At 45.2% G+C, this 18,389-nt stretch overlaps 1 long non-coding RNA gene across 2 annotated transcripts in view; it reads left to right on the top strand.

Annotated features, from left to right (window-relative positions):
- The window catches only part of LOC129405556 (uncharacterized), a 126,494-nt gene that overhangs the window by 18,914 nt on the left and 89,191 nt on the right, over positions 1 to 18,389 (top strand). The gene's annotated exons all lie outside the window — the stretch shown is intronic.

The raw sequence follows: 18,389 nt of genomic DNA on the forward strand, positions 1-18,389 counted from the left end.
TTCTCCCACTGAGCTTCATGCATCTGAGTGGGGGCCTCATGCATCTGATTGGGGGTTCTCCCACTGAGCCCCATCCTTGAGCCTCAGAATCTATTTTATAAAACTGATGGAACCCCTGGACGGTTCACCCCAAGCTTCCCTACCCCCCAAGCTGCCTGTGGTAGAGTGAGACACACTATTTGTCCTACATTTCAGAAAATTGATGGCAGTCTACCGTGGAGGTGCTGCTTAAACTGTGGGTCCCGGCTTCGCTGACTGGTGGGAGGGGTCATGAGAAACTTAGGTAAAAGATTTCTGAAAATGCAATGACCAATAATGAATTCAAAATCAAACATCCCAGGTGTCTCTAGGGGTGCTCACCCTTGTTGAATGTTTCTTGGACAAAATGATGTCTGAAGTAGAAAATTAAGCAGCCCTGTTCTGGGCAGGGCTATAGTCTAGCAGGGAGGACTCTTGCCTTGCATGTGTCCAACCTGGGTTCAATCCTCAGCATCACATATGGTCTCCCGAGAGTCCCTCCATGAGTAAGCCCTGAGGACCCCCAGGTGTAGCCCCAATACCAAACAAACAGGTCCTGGTCATGTGTGTGTGTGTGTGTGTGTGTGTGTGTGTGTGTGTGTGTGTCTTGGTGACACCGGGACAGTGGTATGGAGAAGTGCATTCTGCTGCCAGAATGTTTTCTCTGAGTTCTACCAATAACCGTTTTGTGAACTGTGATGCTTAACACAAAGCAAACAAAAGCCTGGTCTAGGGTTAGAACCAGTTAGACCCGGCGCCTCAGATCTCGGAGACTGGCTCTGGGCAAAACAGGTGCAAGGGCTGAGTTTCTGGGGAAGGCAAAGAAACCCCCCCCCCAAAAAAAGGGGGAAAAAAAGGTAGAAAAAAGAAGACAGTAAAAAGAAAAGGCTGTATGCTTCCTGATGAGGGAAGGTATCCTTTCCTCTCCTCCCCACCTCTTCCTTCTCCTCTCCTCTTTTTTCCTTCTCTCTTTTCTCTCTTTCTCTCTATCTCTCTCTTTCTTTCTTTCCTTTTTATTTTTATTTTTTTTTGCTTTTTGGGTCACACCCAGCGATGCTCAGGGGTCACTCCTGGCTCTGCACTCAGAAATTACCCCTGGCCGTGCTCAGGGGACCATATGGGATGCTGGGAATAGAACCTGGGTTGGCCGCGTGCAAGGCAAACGCCCTCCCCGCTGTGCCATCGCTCCAGCCCCCAGAGGGCGTTTTTCTAAGCACGTGTAGCACCTTTTCTCTATGCTAGTACCTGCTCTCATGTCTGAAGCTCAAAGGTCAGTTTCCTTTCACTTTGTATGGCTGTATAATAAACGTTTATCAACTCTAAATGTACGTGAGCACTTACCAACATGTTGAAAACAGAGGATAGGGGCTGGAGAGGTAGTCCAGATATCAAGGTGCTAGATGTGGCTCACTCTGGTTCGATCCTGGAACCACATGTCATCTCTGAGCACTGTCAGAAGAGATCCGGGGGGCTGGAGCAATAGGACAGCGGGGAGGGCGTTTGCCTTGCACGCGGCCAACTTGGGTTCGATTCCCAGCATCCCATATGGTCCCCCGAGCACCGCCAGGAGTAATTCCTGAGTGCAGAGCCAGGAGTAACCCCTGAGCATCACCGGGTGTGACCGAAAAAGCAAAAAAAAAAAAAAAAAAAAAAGAGATCTGTGAGCACTGCTGGGCATGACAAGATAGAGAACAGGTCTGGGGGGATAGTACAGAGGTTAGGGTGCATCCAGGTGTCTCACCCAGGTTCCATTCCTCTCTCCAGACCCCCAGGATCACTGGGTGTAGCCCTGGAGTCCCCCCAGCACCACTGGCTGTCACCCTAAGTACCCCCCCCAGCACAGGGTCCAGGCAACACAGCATCCTCGGGCCCTAACCCTGACCCACTGACCCAGTTGGGCAATTCGAATTAACAATGGTCCCTCTGGTTCCTCTGAGCTCTACTGAGGAGGCCCCTCACAAAGAGCCAGAGGGTTAAATTATATTACCTCTGTGAACGTCCTTGGTATCAACCGTGGAATCAACAGTCCATAAATATGCATTCATTTGCTTCCTCTCAGGATGGGTTCAAGTGCAGTGAGCCAAATAATCTCACTAGAGGTCAAGATAACGTGCGGGGTCCCTGGCAGAAAAGAGTGTTTCACCCTAAGGGGACTCTGGGGGTGGTGCGTGCGTGCGTGCGTGTGTGTGTGTGTGTGTGTGTATGTGTGTGTGTGTGTGTGTGTGTACGTACGTACGTACGTGCACACCTTGAGCAAGGAGTAGGTTTTCTAGAAAGGTAGTGAGTCCAGCCCTCTCTCAGAGATCTCTGCAAGGGGCTGGAGAGATAGCACAGCAGGGAGGGCGTTTGCCTTGCTCGCGGCCGACCCGGGTTCGACCCCCAGCATCCCATATGGTCCCCTGAGCACTGCCAGGAGTAATTCCTGAGTGCAGAGCCAGGAGTAACCCCTGTGCATCGCCAGGTGTGACCCAAAAAGCCAAAACAAAAACAAACAAACAAACCAACAACAAAAAAAACCACCAGAGATCTCTGCAAGGAGGGTCTGGAAATGGTAGGCACGGCACTCGTTGGAGCCTTTGGTGACGAGGATGATCTGGAGAGCAGGATACTGCTTAGGCTTCAGGTCGGAGAGGAAGTTGAGTGCTGAGCAAATAATTTGGTACTAAACTCGAAGGCATGGCAGAGCTCCCCAATGCTGTGGACTCGGGAATTGCTGACTAGTGAGAAGAGGAGAGAGTTGGGTTGGAAGAGCGAGATGAAGACATCAGGGAGCCTGAGGCAGCCTCAGATGGGTTCTGGCCATCGGGAAGTGTCACCTGCTAGTTTGGTCTCACATTGAGTGATGTAAAGAGCCTCTCAGTATCTGTATTGCAAACCATGATGTCCAAAAGGGGGGGGGGAAGAGAGAGAGAGAGAGAGAGAGAGAGAGAGAGAGAGAGAGAGAGAGAGAGAGAGAGAGAAAGTGCCTGCCATAGAGGCAGGCTGGGGGATGCAGGGTGGCAGGAAGGACACGGGGGATATTGGTGGTAGGAAATGTACACTGGTGGAAAGATGGATATTGGAACGTTGTATGACTGAAACCCTTTCACAAAAGCTTGCGGGGGGAGAGGTGCTAAGCAATAGTACAGCGGCGAAGGGACTTGCCTTATATAGGGCCAACCCACCCGGGTTCGATCCCTGGCATCACATATGGTCTGCTGAGCCTGCCAGGAGTGATTCCTGAGTGCAGAGCCAGGAGTAACCCCTGGGCATCACCAGATGTGGGCCAAAATCAAAACAACGACAACAACAACAATAAAACAACCAGGGCTTTCAAGAAACTCAAGTGAGTGACAAGCTCCAGTGATCAAAGAGCCTGGGGGTGTGTGGGCCGGTGGGGAGGCCTCCCTGAAGAGGTTCTTCCCTCAGGGTTCACGGTCGAGGTCACGGCCTTCCCGGGAGCGGTTGACTTTCGGGGTATCCGATTGCCATGTGCATGCTGGGATCACTCCTGGGGTGGAAAAGGCTCTGGGTTTGGGTAAAGGATTCCAAACACGAGTGCCTTTGCCCAGAGCTCCGTCCTTCACTTAAGTGTCTGGTCGCCTTGTCATTTGTGCTCCTCTGTCCTCAGGAAGGGGTGCACCCCTCCTGCCAGGCCGAGGAGAGTTCGGCTCTCTTTAGGAGAGGGATCACCTCAACCCCTTCCTTCATGGCCATTGTGGCTGTGGTGGCCAGAGCCCATGCTTATGGCTGGCTGGGTGCTCGTGCACCCTCAGCTGTGTTGCTGGTGTGTTGCTGGCACACGAGGCTGGAGGGGTGGGTGGGGGGGGGTCACCCAGGGCCGTGTCCTATAGCTGGGATGTTCACACACATGCTTACTGGGGGTTGCACTTGCACTGCACAGCTGGGGTGCTCACACAGCTTTTATCTTTTAGTGATGCTGTCTGGGAGGTCAGACCGCTACACACACACACACACACACACACACACACACACACACACTGCAATTGGGAATATCGAACAGCAGAGATGACAGCTTCTGAGTTGGGTGTATGTGGTACCCCTGGGGATTGAACTTTCAACCTGACGCTTAACAAGGCAGGTACTCTCGGCCTCTGAGCGTTGGATCTGCTGGGTCTGAAGCGGCTTTGTCGTTGTGTTTGTAATTCTGTGTACGTGTGGGGCTCTTTCCTGAGCCGCGACCTTTGTAAACTCTTCTCTGAATTTGTCTCTAAACTTCCCTGCTCATGCCAAGTCCATGCTCATGGCAAAGTGTCTTTCTGCAGGCCTCAGAGGGGGGAACTCGACTCTTCTTTGCCCCCATGGTACCTGAAGCTCCCTTCCCTGCCTGTTCTCTTCTCTCACACAGAATGCCGGCCTCCCTTCCTTGTCTGCCCCGAGTGCTCACGTCTCCACCCCATCATCATCCACCTCTTCAGTTAGTCCTCTTGGCTCCAGGCGCCCTCCCTTTTGAAACGTCTCTCCTGCAGGCAGCTCGGGCCTCTGCTCTGAGATCAGGAATGGTGCTGGATCAGACCATATCTGTACCCTCACTCCAGTCTTTCATGTCACAGTGTGTGGGGGCATGCAGGCCTGGGCGCTCCCTCTGCGGGTGTAGACGAGCCTCACAGAGACCTCAGGGGGCTGGAGATCGCCAGGCGAGTAGGCCCTCTGTGTCTGATGTATCTGTGCATCTGGAAAATCAAGACCAGAGCTTACACCCTAAGCTGCATGCTTGAGCTTCTGGATTTGAGTTCTTCCATCACTTTTTTTTTTAGTTTATTTATTTATTTTTTTGATTTTTGGGTCACACCTGGTGATGCACAGGGGTTACTCCTGGCTGTAAATTCAGGAATTACTCCTGGAGGTACTCAGAGGACCATATGGGATGCTGGGAATCGAACCAGGGTTGGTCGCATGCAAGGCAAATGCCCTACCCCCTGTGCTATTGCTCCTGCTCCTGGTTTTTTGTTTTTAAATTTATTTATTTATTTTTTGTCGATTCAACGTGAGGTAGAGTAACAAAACTTTCATGTTTGAGCTTCGATCATACAGTCATCAAACACCCGTCCCTTCACCAGTGCACGTTTTCCACCACCAAAATCCCCAGTATCCCCCCTTCCCCAAGCCACACCTCCCCCTGCCTGTGTGACAATTTACACAATACTCTCTTTCTCTACTTTAGTTACCTTCGATATTTTGAGACCAGTCCCACCACCACTCATACCTGCTGAAAATGCAATGCTAGACAATGTGTTTTGCATCGCTTGTTATGGTATAGAATATAATGTCGCACGGCCGCAAGAGCAGCCACATGCTCTAGGAATTCTAAGATCTTAATAATTAGGGTCTGGAGAGATCGCTGCAGCAAGTTGCTCAGGTCCAAGGTTCGTTTGTGTGTCTCTGGATCACGGCTGTGTGGGAGCTTAAGTAGATAGTGGCCAGATGTGGCTTCATCTCGGAGTCCTGTCAGGGCAGTGGGAAGGAGAAGGGCCCTCTCCAACCCTGTCCCGTGAGGCTTGGCATTTGCTGCCACTGCCACTTGTACCTGGAGCTTGTCACTGACTTCTGGGAAATGGTGGCCGCTGGGGCTCCTAGAGGGCAGGCGGAGGGACAGCACCTGCCCCCACCTGAAGCAGCCCAGTAGAAACGGAAACGGCCTAATGCAAAATCCAGGGCCATCTCTGCAGCAAGTTGCTCAGGCCCGAGGTTCGTTGGTGTGTCTCTCTTCCATCACTTTGAACAGTATCCTGGTGTATGGAGTAAATAAAATCTCTTTTGTAGAGAGATCGTACAGTTGGTAGGCACTTACCTTGCATGCAATCAATCCAGGTTCTATTCCCGGCATCCCAGATGGTGGGAATTTGAAATTGAGCACCACCAGGAATGATTCTTTTTTATTATTATTAATGAATCACCGTGGGGGTACAGATACAGGTTTACATATTCTTGTGCTTGTGTTTCAGTCATATACAGCTTGAGTATCTATCCCTCCACCAGTACCCATTCTCCACTGTTGACCCCATCATCCCTCCCACCGCATCCCCCTCCCCACCCCGCCTCTTTGGCAGAGCATTCCCCTCTGTTCCCTCTCTCCCTTTGGGCATCGTGGTTAGTAATGGAGGTCTTGGGTGGCCAATGTGTTCGGTCTACAGTCTGCTCCGGGCACGCCTCTCCCATCCCAAACGGATCCTCCCACCACATTTTTGCTTGGTATTCCCTTCTCTATCTGAGCTGCCCTTTCCCCCAGCATGTGAAGCTGGTCTCCAAGCCATGGAGCAAATCTGGTACTTATTTCTGTTATTCTTGGGTGTTAGGCCTCACCAGGAATGATTCTTGAGTGCAAAGCCAGGAGTAACCTCTGAACACTGCTGGGTGTGGCCCCCAAAAACAAATGAACAAACGAAAGAATCTTTTTGTTAGTAAATAGTGCATGCCATCTCATCCTAGGTTTGCAATATGCTTTTTGGGGGGTGAGGTTGTTTTTATTGTTGTGGGGTGGCATGTACTCTTTCAGTTGAACCACACTTCAACCCCTATAATACTACCCATCTGCTCAACTATCCACCTATCCACTGAGTCTCGCCCTCTTCCCCCCTTTTATTTTAATGAAGCAAACTAGTTTTTTATTCAAAGAAATTTACTTCGAAGGATGTGAGGAGAGGGGCCAGAGCAGTAGTACAGTGGGTTAGGCATTTGCCTTGTTCATAACCGACCAGATAATTCCCAGCATCCCATATGGTCCCTCGAGTACTGCCAGGAATAATTCCTGAGAGCAAAGCCAAGAGTAACTCCTGAGAATCATTGGGTGTGACTCAAAAAGCAGGGGGAAAAAAAGGGTGTGAGAAGAGAGAAAGAGAGGAATACATGTTCAACAGAGAACATGGGCTTGAAACAGCAAGTTTTCCCTCCAGTTTTTTTTATTTAGGCACCATAAGTTACAATAGTGTTAAATATTAGAATTTCAGGCGTGCATTGCTCCAACACCACATGAACCAGCAGAATATCATCATCCCTCCACCAATGTCTCAAGTTTCTTACTCTCCAACCCCCACTCCACCCATGAGATAAACTCAGTTTGTTTGTTTGCTTGTTTGTTTGTGGACCTCTCCTGGAGATGCTCAGGGCTTACTCCTGGCTATGTGCTTAGGAATCACTCCTGGCAGTGCTCAGGGAACATAGGGGATGCTGGGGATCGAACCCAGGTGAACCGTGTGCAAGGCAAGTGCCCTCCCCACTGTACTATCTCTCCAGCCCCTATATGAACTCAGTTCTGTAGGCCAACTCTTGGGGTCTGTCTCATTGTACAATTGCTAGTCCCTTACTAGGTTTCTTTCTATCCCACACATGCGAGAGGCCAATCTGGATCTGCCCCTCTCCTCTGACTGACTGTCACTGTCACAGTCATTGACTGACTGAGTGTCATTCAGCACGACACTCTCCAGATCCAGATAGATAGCAGCAAAATGCATAATTTTTTTCCTTTTCATTTTTTTCTTTATTGGCTTTTGGGTCACACCTGGTAATGCTCAGGGGTTACTCCTGGCTCTGCACTCAGGAATTACTCCTGGCAGTGGGCAGGGGACCATATGGGATGCCAGGGACAGAACCTAGGTTGGCCACGTGCAAGGCAAGTGCCCTATTCACTGTACTATCGCTTGGGCCCCTGATTTCGTCTTTTCTTATAGCTGAACAGTATCCACTGTGTAGGTGTACCATGGCTTCTTTGTCCTCTCATCTGTTCTCAAGCACTTGGGCTGTCCCCCTATCTTGGCTATTGTGCATAGTGCAGTAGTGAACTATGCATAAATGTCATGTTGAAATAATGTCATTTTTAAATCCTTAGCACCAACTAATTCCTTTTGCTTGTTTGTTTTCATTTGGGGGCTTCATCCGGCTCTTCTGGCTTTGTGCTCAAGGATCACTTGGTGGGGCGGGCTTGGGGAACCATTTGGGGTGCTGGGGATCAAAACCAGATCAACCGTGTGCAAGGCAAACACCTTATCTGCTATACTATCTCTCTGGCCCCACATCCACAAATTTTTATATCTGGGTAAAAATTCTCTGTGGGGGGCCGGAGTGATAGTACAGCGGGTTGGACGTTTGCCTTGGACACGGCTGACTTGGGTTTGATCCCCGGCATCCCATATGGTAACCCAGCACCGCCAGGAGTAATTCTTGAGTGCAGAGCCAGGAGTAACCCCTAAGCATTGCTAGGTGTGAGCCAAAAAAAAAAAAGTTCTCTGTGGGGAAAAAAATTTGCTCTACCCACTGTACTACCTCCCTGGTTCCTTGGTGTTATCTTTTTTTTTTTTTAAAAAAAAAAACTTGTTCTTTGATGCTTTTCTGCACTGCTTAAGTTCCTAATGAAAAAAATCAGAATTGGGGGTCTGGGGGAAATGACTCCTCGGGCTGAGGTGCAGGCTCTGCGTCTGGTCCCATCCCTGGAACTGCATAATCCCCAAACAGCTGGAAGTAACCCTTGAATATCATTGAGTGTGGCCCAAAAATGAAACAGATTTGAATCCTGGAATAAAGCATCATGACAGAATGACTGTTCCTAATCTTTTCCTGTCTTGTTTCACCAAATAAAAAGGAAATGTTAGGGGTCAGAGCAATAATACAGTGTGTAGGGCACTTGCCTCGCAGGTAACCCAGATTTGATCCCTGGAGCCTCATATGGTCCCCTGAGCACCACCAGGAGAAAGCCCTGAAAACCACCAGGTGTGCCTCCACCCCAAAACTAAGGGTGAGGTTTTATTATTTTCTTCTGCTGCAGTATCACTGTCATCACTGTCATCCCGTTGCTCATTGATTTGCTCCAGCGGGCACCAGTAACGTCTCCATTGTGAGACTTGTTACTGTTTTTGGCATATTGAATACGCCACGGGGAGCTTGCCAGGCTCTGCCGTGCGGGCGAGATACTCTTGGTAGCTTGCTGGGCTCTTCGAGAGGGGCAGAGGAATCAACCCAGGTTGGCCGCATGCAAGGCAAACACTCTACCTGTTGTGCTATCTCTCCAGCCCCATAATATACATACATATATATAATAGTAATAAATAACAGTTCCTTTAAAGTTGAAGAGATAGTACAGGTGGTAAGGTGCTCCAGCGCCATATATGGTTATCTGAGAACTGCCAGGAGTGAACCCTGGCATCACCAAGGGTGTGACCCGAAAAGGAGAGAGGAGAGAAAGAGAAGAGAGAGAAACAGAGAGAGATAGAGGAGAGGAGAGAGAGGGAAGGAAGGAGGGAGGGGAGAGAGAAGAGAGGAGAGAGAGACAGAGAGAAAGAGAGAGATAGAGAGATGGAGAGACAGAGGGAGAAACAGAGAGAGAGACAGAGAGAGAGGAGAGGAGGGAGAGGGAAGGAAGGAGGGAGGGGAGAGAGCTGCTACAGTAGCTTTGGTTTATAATACTCTGCAAGTTTTAGGGTTTACAGTCTATTTTTTTTTCTTTTTGGGTCACACCCAGCGATGCTCAGGGGTTACTCCTGGCTTTGCACTCAGGAATTACTCCTGGCGGTGCTTGGGGGACCATATGGGATGCCGGGAATTGAACCCGGGTCGGCCACGTGCAAGGCAAACGCCCTACCCGCTGTGCTATCGCTCCGGCCCCTACAGTCTATTTTTGGCATATATATATATATATATATATATATATATATATATATATACACTAAATTGTGATTCCCCCAAAACTATAGGTTTCACCTATTACTATGTAATTGACCCCCTAACCTATTTTACCCACCCACCAGCTCCCTGGCCCTCTGATAAACACCATTCTCAGAGTGTGAGGTGTCAGGGATGGAACTGGGGTCGACCACATGCAAGGCAAATGTTTTAGCCCCTGTAATATCTCTCTGACCCCAGATCTCCGTTCATTTTTCTATTGAGTTGGGCTTTTGCAATTGTTGTGATTGAGTTGTTTGGGTTCTTCATATAATTTGACTCTTAACCCTTTGCCAGTTTGTGATTCACGAATATTTCCCTCCAAGAAGTTATCGTTTTGTTTTCATGATGATCCCTTTAGTTAGGCAGGAGCTTTTTAGCAGGCTATGTTTCAGCTCACTTATTTTTGCCTTCGCATTCCTTGCTTTGGAGTCTCATCCACAAAGACGTCACTAAGGCTTAGAGTCCTCGAGTAGCTAGAGTCCCTGCTTTTTTGTTATGTGCTTAATGGTTTCAGATCTTATATGTGTGACATTAGTATGTTTTACAATTAATTTTTATTTATGGTATCAGTTAGTGGCTTACTTGAGACTTTGTGATTTTCCCTGTATCATTTATTGAAGAGCTTTTACTTTAAAAAGGAAGGATTATTACTATTATTATTATTTTTGCTTTTTGGGTCACATTCGGCGATGCACAGGGGTTACTCCTGGCTCTGCACTCAGGAATCACCCCTGGCGGTGCTCAGGGAACCATAAGGGATGCTGGGATTCAAACCCGGGTTGGCCGAGTGCAAGGCAAACACCCTACCCGCTGTAAGAGCTTTTACTTTAAAAAGGAAGGATTATTACTATTATTATTATTATTTTTGCTTTTTGGGTCACACTCGTCGATGCACAGGGGTTACTCTTGGCTCTACACTCAGGAATCACCTCTGGCCATGCTCAGGGGACCATACGGGATGCTGGGAATCGAACCTGGGTTGGCCGCATGCAAGGCAAACACCCTACCCGCTGTGCTATTGCTCCAGCCCCAAGGAAAGATTTTTTTAAAAAAATATTTGTTTTGTTTTGGGGGGAGCACACCTGGCAGTGCTCATGACTTACTCAGAGCTGTGCTTGGGAGACTACCTTGGCTGCTGGGGATCCAACCTGGGCCGGCTGCATAGAAGACAAACACCCCACCCACTGGACTCTCTCACTCCAGTCCCAATAATAAGGAAGATGTTTTAAAAGTTCTGTCTGGGTCCCCAAATCTTTAACTATAACTCTTATTTCTTTATGTAAAAAGAAAGTTTCTGTGGTCAAGGTTTCTGTTTGGGTTTTGCCTAGGGACCACACCCCGTGGTGCTCAGATTTAGTACAGGCTTAGTGTATTTTTTCCTTCTAGGGTATATGTCGTACATGAAAAAGATAAAGCAAATCAGGGATAAACTAATAGATAAAGACAATAAAGATAATCCTAAATAATAATTAGTTGTGTCATTACTGGTATTTTTAAAGCAGAAAAAGCAAAAAAATAATAAAGTGGAAAAAAGTAATGCAAGACCTAGTACAAGAAAATTCCCCCCCAAAATAGCAAAGTGTTTATTATGTGCCAAAGATTGTTCCATGAACATTATATATATATATATATATATAACTTTAATCAGCCTTACAATTATATTATATATAATTATATATATTCAATGTAACCCTTCTCTTCAGGATGGGAAACCTCAACCAAAGTGAGGTTTCTCACAATGGGTTGCAGCTTTTGATGCAGCTATAATTATTTAGTTATAGGCACAGGGGTAGGGCGTTTGCCTTGCACGAGACTGACCCAGGTTCGATTCTTCAGCCCCTCTCGGAGAGCCCGGCCAGCTACTGAGAGTATCTTGCCTGCATGGCAGAACCTGGCAAGCTATCCATAGTGTATTTGATATGTCAAAAACAGTAACAACAAGCCTCACAATGGAGACGTTACTGGTGCCCGATGGAGCAAATCCATGAGCAACAGGATGATGGTGACAGTGACAGTGACAGGTAAAGAACCAGAGGCATTAAGTAATTTGCTAAGGTCTTCCAGTTAAAAAATATTAAGTCAGGTAGAACTAAATCTATCAAAAAACAAGTGCTAGTTTCTAAGAAATATTGAACATGAAACTCACACACCAAAATGCAGCATTAAGATCAAAGAGAGAACTTTCCAAACATTCATTTTGAAAATGTAAATTACCTACTATAGGAAATAATCATGCTGACAGTCTTTTCCACAATAATATTCTGCGCACAAGGATACTGAAAAAATAACTATTTTCTTTTTAAGAAATGAAGTGTGACCCTTGAATAGTATACCTGTTCAAATATAAAGGCAACATTTCTGAGAAGGATTAATAGAACAGTACCAGTGATTTTTTGGTTTATTTTCTTATCATTATTATTTTGGGTACTTTTTTGCCATACCCAGCTGTGCTCAGGGCTTACTTCTGGCTCTACACTCAGGGATCACTCCTGGCAGTGCTTGGGGGTCCATAGGGTCAGGTTGAACTTGGATAAAAGGCAAGTACTCTACCCACTGAATTCTCTCTGGCCCCATCAGCAAGTTGTTTTCAGTGTATCACTGTCACTGTCATCCCGTTGCTCATCGATTTGCTCGAGCGGGCACCAGTAACGTCTCCATTGTGAGACTTGTTGTTACTGTTTTTGGCATATCCAATACGCCACGGGTAGCTTGCCAGGCTCTGCCGTGCAGGTGAGATATTCTTGGTAGCTTGCCGGGCTCTCCGAGAGGGGCTGAGGAATTGAACCTGGGTCAGCCTCATGCAAAGCAAACGCCCTACCCGCTGTGCCTATAACTAAATAATTATAGCTGCATTAAAAGCTGCAGCCCATTGTGAGAAACCTCACTTCAAGTTCCCAGCCTGACGAGAAGGGTTACATTGAATATATATAATTATATATAATCTAATTGTAAGGCTGATTAAAGTTATGCATATAACATTCATGGAACAATCTTTGTTCCATGAATAAATTTTCTTGTACTAGGTCTTGCATTACTTTTTTCCACTTTATTATTTTTTTGCTTTTTCTGCTTTAAAAATACCAGTAACAACACTATTAATTATTACTTGGGATTATCTTTATTGTTTTTATCTATTAGTTTATCCCTGATTTGCTTTATCTTTTTCATGTAGTTATACTTGAAGTATTTCAAACCTTCATTCTACCATTATAATTAATTTTCAGCTTTGTCTAGTCTGTTCTCTGGTATTTTATTGATCTATTCATTTCTTAATTATATCGCTGGGCATTGTAGGTTTCCTTGGATCAGCTATTTCTTTTTTTCCATCTCAGCCTGTTGTTATTATTATCTTAGAAACTCCTTTTCTTATTCGGCCATTCTTTAGTCGAATGCAAGTATGTTCCTTCTCTTCCTTGAGTCATATTTTCTAGGTTCATTATGCACGTGTTTTTGCTTCCTGTGTCTGTGTGTGTTGTATGTATATTTGCACTGCTGCCAGGCAACTCACTTTCTCCTTGGGCTTTGTGTAATTCTTTCCATTTTATCTTTTCTGTTTACTCTTACAGTGTCTGTGGTCTCTGGAATATTATTTCACTGTGTCACTTGGTTTCCGACCCCTCCATTCCATGCTGTCCCCAGGGTTTGTACTTTAAGAGAGATGGGGGCGTGGGGAGGAGGATATTTGGGTTTTGTTTTGTTTTGTTTTATTTTGTTCTTTTTCCCCTGTAGCCTAGAGTCAAAAAAACCAAGGGTTTCCCTGCAGTAGGCTTTCCTGGGCAGTTTGGGCTCTGCTCTGGCTCCAGCGCCCATCCCTGGCATGGGTAAGGGACAAGGGATGCTGTCCTGTGGATGGGTAGCTCACTCTGGCCTAGCCGTGGACTCAGGTCCTTCCCCTGGAGTCAGCCTCTGTGGTTTCCTCCTGCTTTTCTGCAGGACCTGTTTGTGGTGGTGGCCTCTAGTTCCCAGACATGTAGCCAAGATCCCTGAAGGTGTCTTCCCTTGCTTCTGTCCAGGCTGGGAATCTGAAGTGAGGTTTCTCACAACGGGCTGCAGCTTTCGAGAAGTCAGGAGGCGGTTAGGAATCTGGCCGATTGATTTTTTTTTTTTCAAACAAAAACAAAAACATGTGACTCACAGTCTTTGAATGTGAGCCGCACCTCTCTCTCTGCTGGTTGGCTGCTGGGGAAGGATGTTGTTTCTCATCACTTTTTGTTTGTTTGTCTTTGGGGTCATTCCCCGCAGTGCTCAGAGCTTACTCTTGGCTCTGTGCTCAGAGAGCACTTCTGACTGTGTTTGGGCTGGGGGTAGGGGAGGAAGACCATGTACAGTGCCAGGGACTAAACCCCAGTTGACTGTGCAAGGTAAGGACCTCATCTACTGTACTGCCTCTCTGGTTCTTTTTTCCCCCCTTACCAACTATTTCCTTTTTTTCTTGCATATATATTTTTTTTGTTGCATATATATATATATGTGTATACATACATATATGTATATATGTATTCGACGAGTCGAGAGAGGCTTCTAAAATCTCAGGGCTAGGACGAATGGAGACGTTACTGAGACCACTCGAGAAATTCGACGATCAACGGGATGATGATGATGATGATGATACATACATATATAATAATAATACCAATATTATGTATTATACCCACAGTGCTGCTATCCCACACTCCCTACCAGCGTGTTAGTATTCCTTCCCTATTATCCCAAGGCCTTTCCACCTCTCTTCCCAGCATCTTCAAATCATAATTCTATTGTCTTTTATTTTACTCAGGGTCTTTTTCTCTGAACCTCATTGCCTTTATCTGTCTTGCTTTACTCTCTTGGGAGTGTTAAGGGACTGAGAATACAACTTTTTAAAAAAATTTCAGAAACTTGTCTTGTTACAAAACTGGATGTGATCCATACAATGCTGCAAGGACATAGAAATACAGAGTTCGTCTTTTCCTCCTATAACCTCCCCACTCCCCTTTCTGTGAGCTGGATTTGGGAGGTATGGTTTTTAAAAAATATTAAGTAGAGGGGCTGGAGCGAAAGCACAGTGGGTAGGGCATTTGCTTTGCACACAGCGGCCAACCCAGGTTTGATCCCCAGCATTCCTATGGTTCCCGAGCACTGCCAGGAGTAATTCCTGAGTGCAGAACCAGGAGTAATCTCTGTGTATTGCTGGGTGTGACCCAAAAAGCAAAAAATAAGATTAAAAAAAAATAGAAACATAAGAATCCTTTAAAACTAAGGTGCAAAGGGGCCAGAGCGATAGGACAGCAGGTAAAGTGCTTGCCTTGCACGTGGCCAACCCAAGTTCAATTCCCAGCATCCCACACGGTTCCCCCGAATCCGCATTAAATAATTCCTGAGTGCAGAGACAGAAGTAAGCCCCGAGCACCACCAGGCGGGCATGGCCCAAGAAACAAACAAACAAACAAACAAACTCTGGTTTCTCTTCAGATTGTATAAATCTTTTGCCTTTTACCAAAAAACAAACAGACAAACAAACAAAGGGTAGAGAGTGAATCCACTGGGCTGAGTGTGCAACTGAAATATGATCCTTTTATGAGATTTGATGAAATGTTCATAAACTCAGTGAGACGCTCCATAGCATGGCCTGAGAAAACAAAAAGTTTCAAGAGAGCAGGAGCTTGACCTCCCCCCAGAGCATGTGCATGCACGTATAGACACATACAGACACATGCCTGCACACACACATACACAAACGCAAACTCCTCTCTGGCCCATTACCTCCCCTAAGCCTAATCCCCTCCTCCATGCCCCACCTCTTCCGCTCCACCCCATTAGGTGTGATTCAACATGAGAATTTTGGGAGAGCATGCATATACTTCCTTCATACCATTTGAGGGCAATAGGTGGGCGTTGGAGCATTTGAATCGTTTTCAGCTGTATGAGTTAATAAATGTTGCCCCCCCCCACCCCAAATTGTAGTAGCTGGTAGGTACGTTGGGTGTGGACACCAAGAGGTGGGTGGGAAGAAGCCCAAAACACTGGATTTAGGAAGAGATTTGAGTCTGACTTTGCATTTCCCCTCCAAGCAATGGGATTACTTGCTCTCTGGTCTCCAGGGGTAGGTCTCAGGGCTCTTGGCCTGGGTTATGCTTTAGAGGTGCAACTCTAAGATAAGTTGCTTGATTTCAAAGACAAAATTTTCATACCACAGAGAGGCTGGTATGAGACTAGCTGGCTGTGTGCCCACCCGTGCCTCAAGGACGCAGAGAAGTACAAGATTGGTAAAGTCTAATTGGGTCAATGTAAGGAGTTGTGCTTGACTTCATGTAGCGTTCTTAAACATTGACCAAATGCAAGCTAGTACTGCCTCAATATTCTTCTGTTGTTAATCAGATTTTTTCTTTTTTAAAAAAATAAAATATTTATATATTTTTGTTTGATTATTTATTTTGGTGGGGTAGGGGGCACACCCAGCAATGCTTAAGGCTTGCTCCTTGCCCTGCCCTCAGGAATTACTCTTGGTAGACTTGGGGGGGCCCTGTGGGATGCAGCAGATGGAACCTGGGTGGGCTATGTGCAAGGCAAGTGCCTGACCCATGGTCCTAATGCTCTGACCCCAATTCCTTATTTCTTCTGTAGAAATGAACACAGTCACATTCATGCATGAAGCAAATCTTAGTTAGAAATATTTTTGAATGAAAAACGCAATAAAATGCATTTTTTAGAAAATTAGTCTTACTATGAAGAATAACTTTAAGTTGTAATTTTATTTGTGTATATTGGTTTTCAAGACTCAGCCTCATAGAGTTATGTGCATTTATTTCTCTAAAAAAATTATGCTGTTCTGAGAAAATAGTTAGATTCCAGTAGAAAGACTGATGCAAGAAAAATATATTTACTAGGATTTCTAAAGTATGCATTGATTGTCAACTTATTGGAAGCGGTGGTTCATAAAAATAAATTTGTAATCTTTGTTTTTATATTTGAGGTGGTCTAGTTTAGTCTTAAAAAAAGTTTGCTTTGGATTTGCTTTACTTTTTTATTTTCAGTCTGGGTGATTTTTTGATTTTCAGATCATAAAATCTCTACAACAGTTATGTTATGTTAAATTTACATTCAAATTTATTTTAATGTTTTTCTAATAAAAAATCTTCAAAGAACTATTTTGCTATATTAATTTTTTTAGCAACATGATAAAATAAAAATAAATCAGACCAAATTTGCCTCTTAAAATATAGATTTAATCTGTTAAGACAAAACAATATATAATAGATAAGCTGACCAATAATTTTTGTGGCTAACATTTAAGAGTTGTGATTCTGTTTGAGAAATATTTGAAATAAATGAAATTACATGGAGCTGTTGTATTTAAAACTCATTATTATGTAACAGTCTCATTTTGAATTGTAATAACTACATGTTTCATTCTTTTTATTAATCCCCAGATATGTCTTACCTTATTATATGACTGTACATAATAATGAGTGTATATTATTTAAAACAAACCCATAGTTCTTGTTATTGGATAATTTATTTCTTGTCTTTCAAATTATTGAGAATGTATTACCTATAGATATTTCTTTTGTCCTAGATGGATTGATTTTGTGATGATCAAAATTTTCTGGGCTAAAGAATTCTTAATTAAAGTATTATTTATTCTGTAAAGAGAGAACGATGTGAACACAGCATCTGTGTAAAGCCCCATTTGATTTAGTGACAATTGTTGAAATTTTGTTGTTTTGTCCATGAAGACCTACTTGAAACTGTGCACTTTAGCTTGTGTTTTCTTGTTGCTTTTAAATGTGCTTTCAGTTTTCAAGGGCCACAGAAGTAACTTGAAGGCAGCTACTATTGTTAATTAAATGATGTTGTCAAAAAGTGAAACACAAAATGAGAACAATAATTAAAGCTAAGGTTTCTGTTACCAGTCATTACTCATACCAAATACAGGATTCTTGTCATTGTCTCTTCTGTTTTGATGTGTGTGTGTATGGGGGGGGGGAGGGTTTGGGCACAACAGTGCTCAGGGATTTCTCCTGGCAGTGCTCAGGGAACCATGTATGATGCCCTCCCCCCAAAAAACTCAAAAAGTAAATTATTTTTTTAAAAAAGAGAGATTGGATGGAAACTCAGGCTTCCTTAAACTAGGTCCTTGGTCTAGGGGTGAGCTGTTTACACAGAGTCCAGAGTTGGCTGTTGAGAGCTGCTGTGTATGGGATATTTTTCTGGAAAACCAAAGAATGAGACCTGGCCATGTTTTCTGTGGTCAGAATGGGCAGGAGCTCTTGCTACAGGAAAGCAGGTCTAGCCAAGCCAGAGCTACCTCTCTAGGGGACTAGAAGGACAAAGGGCCCTGAGCAGTGGCCTGGAACTTCTCGCCCCTTCTCATCCCGTTTCTCTTGGGTGGGTGGTCCATAAATTGAGAGTAGCTGAGTGAAGTTCTATGGATCCAGGAGTCAGCTCACTTTGCTTAAACTCTTGGTCTCTATTTTGTCTCATCAAATATGATCATATGAATCACCTGTGAGTAGTATCAGAGGGGTACAGCGGTAGCTCTGAAATCGAATCACCTGGCGTATCCTTGAGGGATACGGGCACTCTACAAAGAAAACCTACATATTGTCATCCGCAGACTTTTTCTGGAGATAAGTGTGCCCAAGCCCCTCACATTGAGAGATAGAGAACAGGGGACCTGTGCTCTTTGGAAACGGTGTGTTCCTGAAAACGCGTTTGAGGACATTTTAGTGAGTTGT

This window comes from Sorex araneus, chromosome 6 (genome assembly GCF_027595985.1).
Source record: "Sorex araneus isolate mSorAra2 chromosome 6, mSorAra2.pri, whole genome shotgun sequence".
Classification (NCBI taxonomy): Eukaryota; Metazoa; Chordata; class Mammalia; order Eulipotyphla; family Soricidae; genus Sorex; species Sorex araneus.